The 12320-nt window shown below is 36.2% G+C and overlaps 1 non-coding gene across 1 annotated transcript; it reads right to left on the reverse strand.

The window, feature by feature from the left end:
- Window positions 1-11558: 11558 nt before the first annotated feature.
- On the reverse strand, window positions 11559-11665 carry LOC128289603 (small nucleolar RNA R71). Its single transcript, XR_008279248.1, has one exon. It is a non-coding gene; the product is annotated as a small nucleolar RNA R71 (small nucleolar RNA).
- Window positions 11666-12320: the final 655 nt, after the last annotated feature.

Consider the following 12320-nt stretch of genomic DNA (forward strand, 5'->3'; position numbering starts at 1 on the left):
ACAAAGAAGATGGATTGAGCTATTGAAGAACTATGACTATGTGATAAAGTATCACCTAGGTAGGGCCAACATGGTAGCTGATGTGTTGAGTAGAAAGTCCTTAAGTTAGCTAGTAGCTATGTTCGTGCAGCTAAGTATGGCAAGCAACAAAGTATTGCTCACAGAACTGCAAGTAAGACCAACGTTGTCACAGCAGATTAAGATGAAACAAGCTTTTGATGAAAAGTTGCGAAGAGGGTTCATCAAGTGGAGTAAGGAGTACGAGGTGACTTCGCACTCAACAAGGAAGACGTACTTTGTTTTCGTGGAAGGGATGAGGAGCTTCAGCAAATGGTTCTCAGTGAAGCCCATAATAGTTCATTTGTAATACACCCAAATAGCAGCAAGATGTATCTTGACCTCCGCGAACTGTATTGATGGTTTGGTTTGAAGCAAGTTATCACAGAATATGTGGTAAGGTGCTTGGTTGTTAGAAAGTCAAAGTCAAGCATCAATTTCTCTAGGGATTACTTCTGCCACTTAAAATTCCAAAACGAAAGTGGAAAGGATCACAACGAATTTCGTGCTTGGTTTGCCAATAACTACGACTAACAATGATGTAGTGTAACATTTTGAAATAGGGTCTAACCGGAACAGTGGTTTCGAGACCACAAATAAGATGTTGAAATATTTATTTTATGATTATTATGAGGTCTAGAATATGATAATATGCATGTGTTAAAGTTTCATGAAAAAATTTTATGAGTAAGGTGTCCAATTAGAAAATAAGGACCAAATCGAATAAATTGTAAAACTTGGATTTTAGAAGCAATTTGTATGAAATTGCTTTAGATTATTAATTACAAGGTCTTAAAGAGAAATTTCCCAATTTCTAAGTTTTTGGACAAAAATAGGCATGTATGGATGAAATTTTAAAGAAAGGGCTTAAGGGCATTTTGGTCATTTGGCTAATTAATGAAATAAAATGGGAAAATGAAGGCAAAAATCAGTCATTCTTCTCCCTCATCCAGCTAAAATTCTCAAGCCTTCCATAGCTAGGGTTTTCAACATTTTCAAGCTCAAAAGTAAGTGCTCCCAATCCCAGTTTTTAATATTCTTTGTATTTTTGAAATCCCGGTAGCTTACTCTCTCCATTTCTACCCATATTTTAAGTAAGGGTTCATGTTTCCAAAGTGACCCATGTGTGACATGTTTATCCTTTGATGTTTTATGGAGGAATATGATAGTTGGATGAGTGTTAAACATATATTCTTAGGTGATTTTCATGAAAAACCCCTAAAATGACCTTTTTACAAAAGGTGTAAAATATGTGGTAGAAATGTGAAATACGGAAAAATGTGGGCTTCCATAAGAGGGAAAAACATTCGGCTAGGTTTGGGTAAGGTAGAAATTGCATGCATTTCATTATACGAGCCTAGGGACTAAATTATAAAAATGTGAAATGTTAGGGGCAAATCATATTGTCCGGGGGTGAAATTTAGACTCGAAAGGAATAATGTGAGGTATTAATGATTCATTTTTATTGTTATAGACCCCGAGGAACAAATTTCGGAGGTCGATCGAGGAAAACGAAAGGTTTCGGAATAACCAAAACGTAAACCGAGACGAATACCACGTAAGTTCGAATAACTTAAAGTAAACTCATAATATACCTAATTGCATGTTTTATGAATGTATGAATATTATATTTGATGATAGCATGAAATTCCATGAAATGTGTTATTAATAATGACATTATGATAAATGTCCCGTTTGAGGTTAAAAAGGAAGTCCGATAGGTAAACGATGATTTACATGTGACTTGAGATCCTGTATGTGTTGCAGAAAGGATTTAGCCAAGGCGGGTAATCCGCTGAACTCAAATATAGAAAGGATCTAGCCCGGACGGGATTTCCTTGAGTGATCTACCTCCCGAAGAATATGTGTGCATTGTGGATTTAGACCGGATGGGTAATCCGACTAGGGTCTGAATTTAGCCTGGACTGGTAATTCAGATCCGAGCTCATTAAGGGTGTTTATCGCTATAAGGGGTTTAGCCTAGACTGGTAATCCCAACATCACCTAATGAGTTGATATTTCAGGGGATTTAGCCTGGACTGGTAATCCTGCCTCAAGATGTGAGGTTCACGGGAGTGCGTACATGAGATGATCGCTCTTATGACTTGAAGGTAAATGGGTAATCCATCGAGATTTCCAGGAAACTCAACTGGATTAACATAAGATATAAAAATGAAAACGTTGAATGATGAGCTTATCTTAGACAAGTTACATGGTGCATTGTTATGTGACTATCTTGTTGATTGAGTGCATGTGATAGGGAAACCATTCTGTGCTTGTTGGTCTTATTACCTAATATGGTTCCATACTAATTAATCGGTAAGTTTACTTTCCAGTTATTCGGGCCTACTAAGCATGTAAATGCTTACCCCTCTCTTTTCCCTTTCTTACAGAGCTCGACGACTTGTAAAGATTGGAAAATGGTTAGAGATTCAACACACTACCATCTTGTCCAGCTTTGGTATATAGATACTTTTATTTTGATCAATGGCATGTATAGGGCTTTTTTTTTTATTTTGTTATATGTGTCATTTGATTTGCTAATATGAAGGCTTTTAAAGGTATACATGTTCACTTGTATATGGCCATGGGAATTGGCTCATTTTGATGTAAGTTATGACCTACAAATTTGTGCATGTTTATGTTCAATTGTGCTAGTGAGGATGAAATATGGCCTACCACATTTTTATACATGTAATATGACCAAATCACATGGGATGACTATGTAGCACCCCAAACCCGGCCCGGACGTTATGGCTGGATCCGACATGCCACATCGAAGCGTTCAAAACATTTTATATTGTTGATCCAGAAAAACCTACTTAGTGTTTTAAAAGATAATTTCATTATAGGTTAAAGTGAATGGAAGCTGTGCACCAGGTAGGAAACCGGAAAAGAGGAGGTAAGTTTATCAGACTACTTAAGTACCAAGCTCCCTTCGGATCCAATCCTAGACATGCACACCGCCATTGCCACACCTTTACGTCATGTATATTTCTAGGAAACCGATTTGATTAAGTCATTTTTAGGAAAAGTGATTAATTTTGGAAAATACTTTCATTGCGGACGCTTTGCTTGTTGTCGTGTTATTTTGAAATCAATTGTTGTTTTTTTTTTTGAAAACGCGCCCTAAAGTTATCCAATTTCAACAGTTAAAATAAGTAATACCTATCTTAGTAATACATATTAAAACCATCAAAAATAATTAAGCGGCCTTATTACATTTAAAAATCCAAACCTCAACGTAAATAATAGGATGTCCAGTTCACCAGAAGAAAACCAAACTTTTAGAACGAGTGGCCACTCCGAATTCCCTCATAGCTCCAAGCCCACTATGGTTGGAGATTTCCTGCGTGGATGAAAATAAAAGGGGTGAGTTTGGGGAAACTCAATGTGTAAGGAAAACCCATTCAAAGCCCAAGTCAGCTCAAGCCTATTGGGCTTAAGCCCATCAGTAATATGTGGTCTGGATCGAGCCCTTTTCAGATTACAATAAACCGGGCCTTAGCCCTTATTCAGATAACAAGATGGCACATAGGCCCATTTCAAAATACATGCAACATCAATAACATATGCAAGCCCATTTGGGAGACTACTCAACCCACCAACCACTACACTCCACCAGATCGCCTTACACTCCATGTGGGGAATAGCTCAACCCACCCATTTAACACTCCACAGATTGTGACCTTTGTGCTTAGTTATCGATAAATTGAGGCAAAGCCTCCAAGACGTGGACAAGCCACTTTCAGTACTTCCTCCGTCAATATCCCAATCCCATGCATCGATAATAACAACATGGCATGCATAAATAACAACAATCAAACATGCATTTAGGTCAATTTAACCCTAGGGGTATTTGGTAATTTATCTACTAAGGGTAAAAGCGTAAATTTTCCACTTTTAAAGCTATTTCAGTAATTTATCTATTTTAGGGTTTTCATGCATATTCCTACTTTTCACGTACTAAATGTAATCACGCATCAAGGTTCTTACGAATTGGGCCGTTGGCCCATCATTCTAATTTTGGCCCATTAAGCCCAAAAATATCGAGGGCACATAAATCATGCACTTTGCAGTCCAAATTTTACAGCTTACCAAAAACATTAATTGATTTACCTCACGAGCATTCGTACACTCGCAAATCTACAAAATACCGATTTTTGGCATTTTGGCTTTTCGACTTTTGCCGATCTATACTAAGAAAGAGGGTGTTAGTTACACACCTGTTTGCAACGATATGCTGACGAGATCCACACACGAACTGCCTACAATTGGATTACTAACACGTTAATCTAACTATTCAAATGCAAACTACGTATTAACCCCTTACAATATTCGGCCAACCACACCTACAGGTCATAGTAAGCTTATAAGAAATCAATAAGCAACTCATTAACAAATTTTTGTCAATGTTTACCACATAATCATAATTTCACTGCAAGCTGTCTTCCTGAGCAACAGTCACTAAATCATTTATAACTAGAGCTACGAAACTCCAAATCAAGTGCCATTAATTTTCCCTGAAAATAGACTCATATATCCTCTATCCATAAAATTTTTAGAATTTTTGGTTTAGCCAATAAATACCATATTTTTCTCAAAGTTTCCCATGTTTCACTGTTTGACTAATCTGACCACTCTTCATTACAAATCAAACTTCTCATTGTACAGAATTCAAAATATGTTCTCGTTTATTTCATTTGAAACTAGACTCATTAAAATTTAATTAAATAATTTATTCAGCTTCTAATTCATCTCCCACAATTTATGGTGATTTTCCAAAGTCACGTTACTACTGCTGTCCCAAGCAGATTTATTACCAAATCACTCTTTCACACATAACTTGCATGCATGTTTTTTTTTTTAAACATGTATATCACCAATCAATCATCACATATCTATGATTTTACTTAAGTATAATCTCCATTTCATCATTTTAAAGCAAAACATATTAGCCGATTTTTCCCCTTAGCATCTAAGCACATGCATGCTCATTTGTTTGGCTCAACTTCACATATCTTCCATTTTTTATCAAAAGAACATGAAACAACAACCATTTCCTTCATTTTAATTCATGACAAAATGCTCACAACACAACCAAAAACCAAAATATGCTTCAAGAGTTAAGGTAGAATCAAGAAGAACTCATGAACATCAAGTTAGAAGCAAACTACCATGAACTTACCTTCAATTTTCTTCCCCAAGTGACCGAACATTCAAGAGCTTTCTCCTCTCCTTTCTCTTCTCTAACTTTAGGCTATGATGAACAAAGATGGACAAAACTTTGTTCTTTTCACCCCTTTTTTTTTAATAAAATTTCATATTTCATCCATTTAATTCTTTAATACAAAAGACATGAAATTCCCATCATGGAACATTTACCTAACCCATTATCATGGAACATTTACCTAACCCATTATCATGAAGCATTTACCTAACCCATTATCATGGAACATTTACCTAGCCCATTATCAATTTGTATCAATTTGTACCATAAATTATGGATATCAAGTGCACATTTTGTCTACAACAACATGATGGCCGGCCACTTCATGTAAAATGGGGGGTTTGTCATGCAAATCCTCCTATTTTGCACTCCTATTTATTTGGCCACTTCAATTTAGCCTATAGCATTTTCAAACATTTTCACATAGGTCTTATTTCATAATTTCACCCCCTTTTTCTTATGGAACAAAAATTAACTAAAATTACCGGGTTTTATCTTAAGCTTGGGCCTTCTAGAGGCCCACTAACATAATTAAACCTATGCCAACATTCACAGAATTCCCGAAAATTGGGGCGTTACAGACTAGGTCATAATTGGCAATGAGTAATAATAATGATCTAATCTTAAAAGTATTTTAAGGTACAGAAATCCTTAATGCAAAGGGAATAACCTAGCATGTGTAAAACCGATGAGATGAGGTTTACATACAATGAGGTTTATCAAGGTCATTCAAGATGTATAATTAGGCCTTTTTATGTATTATGGGAACTTATAAGAGTATAGGGTTGATAGAGGGTGACCAAAGGCTTGGAAAATAGCCAAACAAGATCCACACGAGTATATACACGGGCATGTGTGACACACGAATCGCCCCATTAGCGTGTAGTATGGCCGTGTGTCCCCTACACCTGATAATTTTAAGTCAGAATGCATGGTAGTAAACACACGGGTAGAGACACAGTCGTGTGTCTCAACCATGTGGAGGGCATGGCCTAGCACACGGGCATGTTTCTTGGCTGTGTGCCCCTAAATGCATGCTTATGTCATAAACAGAATGCTCTAGTTTTTGGACACGGACAACCACACGGTTGTGTCTAGGCCGTGTGAAAGACACGAGCATGTACTTGGTCGTGTGAAAACCGTTGTAGGTTTGAAATGGAAAATAATTTTTAGAAATTCAACATGGGTGTAGGACACGGGTGTCTCCCAAAACACACGGGCGTGTGCATTTCCTCCACACGAGCGTATGAAGCTTAACCTAGAAAATTTTCTAAGAACTTTATCAAGTTCTCGGTCTAGTCCCGGACCCTTTTCAATGTATGATTTGGGCCTCGTAGGCCCATAATAGTGACACTAAGATGTTGTTTGAATGGTTTAAAATTGGAACAACATTTTATAACCCGTATTACCCAAAAATGTTCGAGTACATGTCAAGTAACGCCTCATACCTGGTTCCGGTCTCGGGTATGGGTAAGGGGTGTTACATGTAGTTTGGGTGATTGTTGTTCACTTAACGAAGTGTGTGCATTTTTTAGTTGTTCTCATTAATTACTCATTGCAAAGGTTTACCGAGATTTATATTGATGAGATAGTGCAACTGCATGGTGTGCCTACTTCTGTGACATCTGATCGAGATTCAAGATTCACATTGCAATTTTGGAGTAGTTTGCAATGAGCTTTGGGTTCGAAGCTCCAATTTAGTACTACATATCACCCTCAGACATATGGCCAGTCCGAGCGAGTAATACAAGTGTTGGAAGACATGTTGTGAAGATATTTTTAGTGTTCGTACTAGATTAATTCTAACCTAAACGCCAATAGATCTAATTAGTATTTTAAATAAACCATAGTATGAATAAACATGAATAAAGGGTTTTTGATTTTTACAATTAAAGAACTAAAAATAACATGAATAAAGGAGTCTTCGGAAAACTAGATTATAAACTGGATCAAATGTAAACAAAAGTGATTAGTTCACTCTGGTAGTCATAATCAACTGTCGTTTCGAGTTTTCTTGTTCAATCAACTAGTCAATACCCTAGCAGGATCTTCTAATACGTCCATTGAAACACTTAGTCGACAAGAACTACTTATCTTTTGACTTTGCAGTCCAGACTGGTTCAGGGTTAAGGTGTTCACAGATAAACCATACCAAATTTGGGTTTATTCTCACCTTGATGACTTTCTAGGGTTGTCAGGCCAAGGGTTTAGGCTTTTCCTTTCCTGAATAGTTGATCTGTTAAGAATTTCCTAAAAAACAGTTAATTATTCATACCTTCACTCACTAATCCCTCATAAGAGGATTAGTTCTTCATGGAATCAATAAACATCATAAACTTGATATTGAATATATGCATAAAGAATAAAACAAGAGTAGAGTTTAGAGAATCTTGTTTGTATTTAATGTATGAAATGCTGAAATCCTCAAATGTATGATTGCGTATACAAATCAAGTTCTCCGAATAACATGAACGAAAAGAATTGAAAAGAAGTCTAAACCCTAAGAGAAATAAAAATAAATCAAAAACTAAATTTTACAAAGGAAACTAATAATATGAAAAGTTATCTTTAAAAAGTATTTAAGAGCCTATTTATAGAGTTAGGGTTGTCGTTTTCCTCAAATTTAGGTCAACTGAGACCCTCGTATTTAACTTTTATGGACCAAAATGGCCCTAGCTCATAAGTGTTTCCCGTACAGGACCGATGTCGCGACACCCTAGTTTCTGTGCCATGACATCGAATGAAGTATGCTCAGGTTTAGGGTAGCTCCAAGGGTGTGTAGTGACATCTAGTGGTTGTGCCTTGACATCGAAGGTAGTCTCGAGATTCTTTCATTTTGCTCTTTATGTTGTGACATCAAACTTCTTATGTTGCAATACAGCGACCAGTATTGAGTTTGTACGCCCTCTAATGGCCTCCTACACACTCACTAAGTACATTAGCTCACCTTCAGGCTTTATTTGACCCCTAAGGTCAATAAAAGACTCAAAATACATTTTTTTATTGGACTTAACCTAAATTATAAAAACATAACTAAAACATAATGAAAATGCTTATATTCAAGCTCCTCAAGTGCAGAAATTAATTTAATTTGATACACCAGATTAGGAAAGATCAACATGTTTTGTGAAAAGACTAATAAAGTTTTTGAATTTTTTTTCCAAACATATGTTTTTTGACATGATTTACAAATTGGGTCACGCAACCTCACCCGCGAACCCAGTACGCAAAATGTTTCCAAACTAAAGATTTTTACTCTTTTCAAACATTGTTTTCAAGCATAGCCTAATGGTTTCTGATTATTCACTGAGCTCTCAATAAACTCACCCACTCCTCTCTTACTTCGCAGCTAAGTAGGTCACGAGTAGTGTTGGTGAGGCCGATGTTCTAGCGAGGCACTTGACTGATATCAGAGAACCATATGGATGGGCGATGGGTTTTTCTTAAGCGGGTTAAGATAATAAATAATATCCTTGATTTGATTATTGAACAATCTTCTTAAGCTTAAGTATAATATGTTATGTTTTTTAAGTTTGATTCCTGCGAACCATGCCCTAGAATACGCGTACTATTTATATTAATAATATATCGATATTATTTACATATGAGTATTTTGTTGTTTGGCTGAGTAACATGAATTGTGGTTCATGTATGTTTGGGTAAATTACCTTTGTACCCTTGTAGTGTTAGATTATTTACATGAGAACCATTGTATATTGCGAACCATAATTACACACATACCCCTATTGTGGTAGTTTTATTTCACGCAAGATCCTACGTATATTTACCATATTTACATGTATACCCTTAACTTTGCCAACCTTTATGTGTGTGCGAACCCTATATGATATTCCTTGCATGCATGTTTTTCTTGTTTACTTAGCCTGATGTTTAGTGAAACTATGATGTATGAGCATTTTAGGTACTAAACGTACTACTAATGTCTTGTAAGTTTACACATCTGGATGTGAACTATTGTGCTTGGCAAACTCATGTTTATGTTGTTAATGAGGTATGTGAGCTACGTTTGAATCTTATGCGAGTGCTTAAGCGTAATGCAAACCTGCAAATGTTTTTAATTATATGGGATTTCAGTATCGCAAAATTATGCACTCTGATCTATCTTGCATGCGAACCCTTGTGCTTTTTTTAATATATGATTTCACTACTTTGTTAAAGTTTACACACCTTATTCGTATGATATCTATTAATGGTGTGTTGGAGGTTAGGTTGGGAGTTAACGGAGAGTTACTTCGATGGCTAATGTGGCACACTAGATTCAGGTTGATCTTTCTTAGCCGAGTTTGGGGTGTGACATTGGTTGATATCAGAGCTAGCCAAGTTTGGACTTGTCAAAGAAGTGACTGCTGAACTAGAGCTAGTTAACTTTGTTCTATCATCTATTAAGTAAGTTCGCCAGAAAGTGGTGAAGTGAGCTAGTTAGATTGACGCGAGGTAAGTTTGCTCATTTGGTAAGTGAATATTTGAAGTGCTTTGTGTGTTTTTTGTGTGGTTGTTTGAGGGGTAGATTTGGGAATATCATCGCCCATGGTTCAGCTATATCTTTTGCAAGATTGTGCCTCAGATCATCCCTCCACTATCTGACAAGTCTGTAAGTATTTTTGTTTTGTGCAAACTATGCTCACAGTCTGTTTTGTGCCAACTGTGTTCACAAATGTGTTTCTGCTCTATATGAACTAGGTTCACAAATCTGTCTAGTAATTAGGATACCCTGTAAGTGTAACTTTCACCAGTTCATTTGTGAAAACACTCAAGGACAGCCATCGGGATTAGCTTAGAAGGAGGATCTACATTAAGACATGAGATTTCCATCCAATTTTCTAGAAGTTCTTTGGGTTTCTTTATGTTTTGATGTTTTCCAATTTTTGAGATGTTTTCCATTTTTATGAACTAAACTCCCTAAATACCTAAGGGAGATGAAACCTAAGACGAATCTTATTACTCTTTGAATTATATGATAAATACTTGTTCTTATTCTTAATTGTGAGATTTAACCCTTGCTTTAATATTCCAGGATATTAATTCAAGTTTTTGATGTGTTTATTCAGTGGAGCAAAAGTCCCTGTTTGAGAGTAGATCGTTCATAATTAAGCGGATTTGCATGCAATCCTAGAGATAGGACAACATAAATCTACCGGATTAGAGTCAAATCTAATAAGGGAATCCATAGATCGAGTTAATGCGACAATAGGGATTTTAATTAGAAAGAGATTTCGATTAATCAACCTGGAGTTAGTTGTTTTTAGTCTCGAGAGAGATATTAACATAAATCAGGGATTCCTATGGATTAAGTCAAGTGAATAAATCGTCTAATTCAGAGGTAATCAGTGAAGTCCAGGTGAATTCTTCCTTGGGTATTGTCTTCTCCATCGGTTTTCCAAAAGTATTTTCCAACTTTAATCTCTGTCGCAATCTTAATTAATTAGATAATTAGTTTTGAATTAAAAATTCTCTTAATTGTTAGGCTCTAAATAAAAAGATAGTAATTACTAATACTTTTAGTCCTTGTGGATACGATATTTCCAGTCTCACCATAACTATACTATTGTTCAATAGGTGCGCTTGCCTTAGTCGAATTTTTAGTTAGTTTTAGCGACCATCAAGTTTTTGGCTCTATTGCTAGGGACTAAGATATTAGGAACACTTAATTTTTATTACTTTAGTCATTTTTATTTTTATTGCAATTTTTTCTTTTGTTTTGATTTTAATTACTAAATTTTCTTTTACCTTTTCCTGGCAGGTTTTTGACAGTTTATGACTAGAAGAAACTCATCAGGACCTTTTTTTAATTTTTATTACTACAATTGAGGAGATGGCTGATAATCAGAATAATCTGCTACCTCCTGTTGTTGCTGTAAATCCAGTAAATCAGAATCCTACTCCTCGTACTATGTATGATTATACTAAACCAAATTTAACAGGAACTAAATCGAGTATAGTTAGACCTGCTGTTGCTGCAAATAATTTTGAACTAAAACCTAACACGATTCAAATGATACAATAGTTTGTTCAGTTTGATGGTTTGCAGGATGAGGATTCAAACACTCATTTAACAAATTTTCTGGAATTCTGCAACACCTTTAAGATCAATGGTGTTTCTAATGATGCTATTCACCTTCGGTTATTTCCCTTTTCGTTAAGGAATAAGGCTAAACAGTGGTTGAACTCGCTACCACGAGAGTCAATCACCACTTGGGAACAAATGATCGAAAAATTTTCACTTAAATATTTTCCGCTAGCTAAAATGGCTAAATTGAGGAATGATATCTCTTCTTTTGTGTAGATGGATCTAGAAAATCTATATGATGTATGGGAGAGATACAAAGACTTATTAAAAAGATGCCCTCACCATGGGTTACTTCTATGGCTGCAGGTTCCGACTTTTTACAACGGTGTGATCCCCTCAACAAGGAAAGTTATCGACGCAGCCGCTGGTGGAACTTTAAACTACAAAACACTTAAAGAGGCTTACGAATTTATTGAAGAGATGTCACTGAATAACTATAAGTGGCAAGTCATGAGAACAAAGTTGAAAAAAGCAGCTGGTGTTTTCAACCTCGATGCGGTCACTATGCTATCTAACCAGGTAGAACTTTTAAATAAAAAGATTGATGGTTTGTATGGTTCTACTCAGGTACATCCAGTGATGAGGTGTGATTCAAATGGAGGAGAGTGCACAACACAGATTATTCATCTGTCAACCCTGGCACCGATGAGGAACAAATCCACTATATGGATAATAATTTTAGACCTCAATATAACCCGTATAGTAGCACTTATAATGCAGGTTGGAGGAACCATCCCAATTTCTCGTGCGGTGGCCAAGGAAATCAAAGGCCGCAACATCCTCCAGGTTTTCAACAACCACCTTACCAACAAGAGAAGAAATTGAACCTTGAAGAGATACTTACAAAATTCATCTCGGTGTCAGAAACTCGTTTTCAGAATACCGAAACAGTACTTAAGAATCAACAAGCGTCGATTCAAGGGCTCGAAACTCAAATGGGACAAC

The sequence above is a fragment of the Gossypium arboreum genome, chromosome 2 (genome assembly GCF_025698485.1).
Source record: "Gossypium arboreum isolate Shixiya-1 chromosome 2, ASM2569848v2, whole genome shotgun sequence".
In the NCBI taxonomy this organism is placed as follows: Eukaryota; Viridiplantae; Streptophyta; class Magnoliopsida; order Malvales; family Malvaceae; genus Gossypium; species Gossypium arboreum.